Consider the following 5693-nt stretch of genomic DNA (forward strand, 5'->3'; position numbering starts at 1 on the left):
ACCTCCAGTGATGAAGCATCCACAACTTCTGGTTAATTGTTCTAAGTGTTAGACAGTTTCTCCTTAATTCCAGGTTGCTTCTCTCCTTGATTAGTTTTTTCTTGTCTTGCCTTCTGGTGCTTTGGAAAATAAGTTGACCTCCTCTTTTTTGTGGCAGCCCCTTAAATACTGGAATACTGCTAACATGTCACCCCAAGTCATTCTTTTCTCTAGACCAGCCTCACCCAAATCTTACAACCATTCTTCATGTTTTAATCTCCAGGCCTTTAATAATCTTAGTTGCTCTTCTCTGCCCTTTTTCCAAAGTCTCAACATTTTTTTTGTAACGTGGTGACCAAAACTGGGTGCAGTATTCCAGGTGTGGCCTTACTAAGGTTTTATAAAGCGATACTAATACTTCACTAGACTACAGTTAGTTCACTATTCTAAACTAGCTCTCATATGCACTTTATAATCAACATTTCTCTAAGGAAATTGCATCATTCTATAAATCTGAATATTTACTCGATCACCATCTTTTCTAGAGCTGGAACTGGCTTTTTTTTTTTTAATGCCTGAAAAGCAAAAAAGAAATCAAACAAACTCAGATTAACTCTCCAATAAAAAGCCTCCCTTGTGAATTTTCCCTCTCCCCAACGCATCCCACATGGATGACCTATTTGCAAATTCTCCGGCATTGGAGAGGAAAAGCAGCCGTAATGCTTGGCTGGAATAAGTACAAAGCAGAAGGATAAAATATTCTGTTCAGGAGCCATACATGCACTTTAGTCTTAGGGAAATTCATTCAAAAGTATACGCCATTTATTTAAACTGGGAGTAGCTTCTACATGCAAGCTTACAATTTCCAAGATACAAAAGTCACTGTATTGCCTGGGTTAGCTGCCTTACGTTTTCCTGAGGCAGCCTCTGAAACGAGGAACTTGTCTAGCTTTCAGACAATCAGGCCCTTAAAATGTAGCATTTCAAGCCATTTTGATTCCTTCCAGCTACATCTCTCTACTGTACCAAATGCTTAGGATTAGCAAAGTACATTATATAAAGCTATGGTTAAATCTTTTTTAATGACATGCAGAGTGCTTCCCTATCACAAAGATGCCTTTCTTTCTTTTTTATCACACTGTATTTGAGAAAAAGAAGATAATTTTCTTTTAACATTCAAGGTTTTATGATTACACCATCAAGTGTTGTTTTACTGCTAGGCTGGCAAAATCTCGGACATCGCCATGCTTAATTGCAATTGGGACATGACTGAATTCCCAGAGATCAGAGGTTCCATAATTCATGAAAGGCACAAATGGCAATTTATTGATCAGGTGCTGATCTCATATAGAAATTCAAAGGCAAGGAGCTGAGCAAAGTTCAAATCGAGTGCAGGAATTGTGAGCACAGATGCTCCAAGTGTATTTAGTACCGGAATGGTACTAATCACCTTTGACAACAAAGAAAGAAAAAGAATGCATGAGGCGAATGCAACAAATACAGTATAAAACATCTTCTGGTAATATTGTATTGAACTATTTAAAAATCCAAATTATTGCTCAGTTGTTAAATTCTTAAGTGATCATCCTTTGACAGTGAAATAGTAGGTAATTCTGCCCACCGAACAGACATGGGACATTCTTTAAAAAGTCTTATAATCTGGGTTGAAATGATAAGTTGTGGTTTGCTTAACCATAGTTTGCTGACCACCGTCAGCTGGGTTTACCCACAAATTAAGCCATAAAGCAGTTTATAAATCACAAGTAGTGTCTAAACACAAACCATCTGTTTGGGGTACCAGTCTTTCATTTCACTGTTTTGAGTTCTAAATGTGGGTCAGAAGTGGTTTTGTATGTGATAAATGCTTTTCACAAGATCACCATTCTTATGATGAGTAAAACACGGGTTGAAACCGCAGTATATTTTTAAGCAGTCTTTGGCTGAATTTCAAAAACCCAGAATATAGGTAGTCCGCAACGTACGATCATAATTGAGCCCAGACTTTCTGATGCTAAGTGAGGCATTTGTAAGGCGAGTTTTGGCCCATTTTATGACCTTTTTTGCCACAGTCGTTAAGTGAATCACTGCAGTTGTTAAGCTAGTAACACTGCAGTTGTTAAGCTAGTGAATCTGGCTTCCCCCATTGACTTTGCTTGTCAGAAGGTGGCAAAAGGGAATCACGTGACTCCGGGACATGGCGACTATCATAAATACGAGTCAGTTGCCAAGTGTCCGAATTTTGATCATGTGATCATGGGGATGCTGCAGTGGTCATAAGTGTGAAAAACGGTCATAAGTCACTTTTTTCAGTGCTGTTGTAAGTTCAGATAGTCACTAAATGAACTGTTGTCAGTCAAGGACTACTTTTTGACCACCAACCAAAATAATCTCTGCTCCTTTTTGCTGGCTACGTCAGGAGGACAGGGAAAAAAAAAGTGGGTGCTAGAAAAAACGGTTCAAGGAAGTCCACCCTGACTTTTTGGCTTTGGCCTGCCCATTCCTGGATTGGGTCCCACCTCCCACTGACTTACTATGCGATGCTCGTATATTACTACTTTGATAACAAGCAAAACCCTTTGCCTACAAGTGATAAAAATCTTAACGTCGAATTCCAAGAAGGCTGTTCAGTTCAGTTCAGACTTGCAAGAAGGTTTGATTTGGATGCTGTGAATGAATAAAGCTGAAGGGGGAAAAATGCCCCCGTTTTGTCTTTTAGGTTTGAGATCCAGTGAGAACGAATCTTTTAAGCTTGGTCCAAAGGTCGGTTTTCAAAAGGTAACTGCAATCCCTTAAATATTGGAAGACTGCTATCATGTCACCCCTATACTTCTTTTCATTAAACTAGATCCGGGGTAGGCAACCTTGGCTCTTTTATGACTCGTGGACTTCAACTCCCAGAATTCCTGAGCCAGCCATGCTGGCTCAGGAATTCTGGGAGTTGAAGTCCACGAGTCATAAAAGAGCCAAGGTTGACTACTCCTGAATTAGACATACCCAATTCCAGCAACTGTTCTTAGTAAGTTTTAGTCTCCAGTCCTCTAGTCATCTTTGTTGCTCTTTGCATTCTTTCTAGAGCAGAGAGGTGTCCAACCTTTCTCGATTGGCAGACCGTAGGGAAAGTGGGGGGAAGCTTTTTATGCGCACGCAAACGGGGCCGTGAGCACGCGTGACACAAATGGGGTGGTGCAAGCGCCCATGTGATACTTGCTAGCACCGTTTTTGCCGTGTGGTGCCCCGTTTTCGCCACGCGGTGCTGTTTTCGTAGCAGCGGCAGTGCTAGCACTAGCATAAGTGGGGGTGAGCGCATGCCTATGTGTGTGCACGCTGGCCAGCCTGTTCCGTGGCCCGGTGGCCAGCAGGTTAGTGGGCCACGGCCCACAGGTTGGGGACCCCTGTTCTAGAGTCTCAACAACTTTTTATATCATGGTGAAACAGAACTGAATGCAATAATTCCAAGTGTGATCTTACTCAGGCATTATAAAGTGGTACTAACACTTTCCTGTGATCCTGATCCTTTTGAGAGCAGTTGCTGTCAGATGTTGATGAATGCTGGTGTGTCACCCCCACTGTTGTGGCATGTCAGAGGTTCGCACATGAGGAGGCCTAGGAGGCTTAGATGGGCTACGAAGAGCCATTTTATCCTACAATAGTTCAAGCAGCCCATGATAGGGACGTCAGCTGTTCCTACTCGTAAACAAAACCTCCCCTTGACTGAACCAAAGCATAACCTGCGGTTGTTGAATGACTTCCTTCCATCTCGTTCTGATATGATATCTGCATTCTCACTCAGTCGTAAAAGAAGTCTCTTCAGATTGCTGGTGACTGAGCACATTCCTCCAGCCGAAACTCACACACACCCTGCAAAGTAAAACTATAGTAACCTATTACAACAGAAGGGTTTTCCAGCTATCTTCCTCGTCTGATCATTTTCTACACATATATAATTTTTTGGGGCATTCATTCCTGCAAGCTGCCACCTCACGGCTAAAGCATTCTAGTTTGCTCTAAACTGGACGGTTTTAATCCCAAGCTTATTTCCCCCTTTTTTGTTCTGATTACTTTAGCAAGACAGGACAGAATACAGAATGACAGAGTGGGAAGGGACCTTGGAGGTCATCTAGTCCAACCCCCAGTTTAAGCAGGAGACCCTATAGCATTTTAGACAAACAGCTGTCCAGTCTCTTCTTAGAAGGCTCCAGTGTTGGAGCACCCACAACTTCTGAAGGACAGCTGTTCCACTGGTTGATTGTTCTTACTGTCAGGAAATTTCTCCTTAGTTCTACGAGGAAGTTATCCAGGAAGTTATTCAAGTATGGAAAGTCCACACCTCAGTGGGATTTACCACGGTGTGGGGAAATACGTATGCTCAATAGTGGGAATGGGACCTGCTCAGCCCACCTTGTCAGTTTGTTGTCCTTTTATATTTCTGCAGTAAAGGACACGAACCACAAGGGAGGTTGGAAAATTCATTTCTGTGGGAGCAGAGGATGCAATGTTTCACCTTTTCCCATGGGCGGAGCAAGTACTGCGCAGCCCTAGTTTACAGACTGATCAGCCCATCATATGTATAATTGCGACATATGTTCATAAACCACAGTTTATGGCGTGATGTTTTGGGCAAAATCATCCACCGGGATTCCTTCCAAAAGCCTTCTTTGCAAAGCCTGTCTGAGCCAGAGTTTACACTATGGAATGTAAGCCACAAACCAACCAGCCATATTTGGCCTTAACGTGCACGACAAACCCAGCAATGATGCGTTACAGCCCCTCATTTATCCCTCACGAGTTGCGGGCTTGTGTCTGAACCCCCTTTTCCCAGCAATTTTTTTTTTAAATTATTATTATTTATTGAATTTATATCTCCCTTACGGGACTCAGGGCGGTGAACAGGCGATAATAAAAACCACGATAAATATACACAAATTTCTGTCCTAAAATCAAATTAAATAACAGGCCTGCTCTAAAAATACCCCATGCAAAACCCCCACTGAAACATAATCAAACTACGCCAGGCCGGCCGCACGGAATAGATGGGCCTTCAGGGCTCGGCGAAAAAGGCGCAGGTCCGCAACTGTACGTAGGTCGGGGGGTAGGTCATTCCAGAGGGCAGGAGCTGCCACAGAGAAGGCTCTCCCCCTGGGGGTCGCCAGCCGGCATTATCTGGCCGACGGCACTCTAAGGAGGCCCTCTCTGTGGGAGCGGACTGGTCGAAGGGAGGTGTTTGGTAGGAGGCGGTCTTGCAAATACCTAGGTCCATTGCCATGGAGCGCTTTAAAGGTTGTTACTAACACCTTGAAGCGCACCCGGAAGGCCACCGGCAGCCAGTGCAGCTCGCGCAGGAGAGGTGTTACATGGGAGTATCTAGAGGCCCCCANACCTCCAGTGATGAAGCATCCACAACTTCTGGTTAATTGTTCTAAGTGTTAGACAGTTTCTCCTTAATTCCAGGTTGCTTCTCTCCTTGATTAGTTTTTTCTTGTCTTGCCTTCTGGTGCTTTGGAAAATAAGTTGACCTCCTCTTTTTTGTGGCAGCCCCTTAAATACTGGAATACTGCTAACATGTCACCCCAAGTCCTTCTTTTCTCTAGACCAGCCTCACCCAAATCTTACAACCATTCTTCATGTTTTAATCTCCAGGCCTTTAATAATCTTAGTTGCTCTTCTCTGCCCTTTTTCCAAAGTCTCAACATTTTTTTTGTAACGTGGTGACCAAA

Source organism: Protobothrops mucrosquamatus, unplaced genomic scaffold (genome assembly GCF_001527695.2).
Source record: "Protobothrops mucrosquamatus isolate PMUCROS unplaced genomic scaffold, P.Mucros_1.0 scaffold1305, whole genome shotgun sequence".
NCBI classification, from domain to species: Eukaryota; Metazoa; Chordata; class Lepidosauria; order Squamata; family Viperidae; genus Protobothrops; species Protobothrops mucrosquamatus.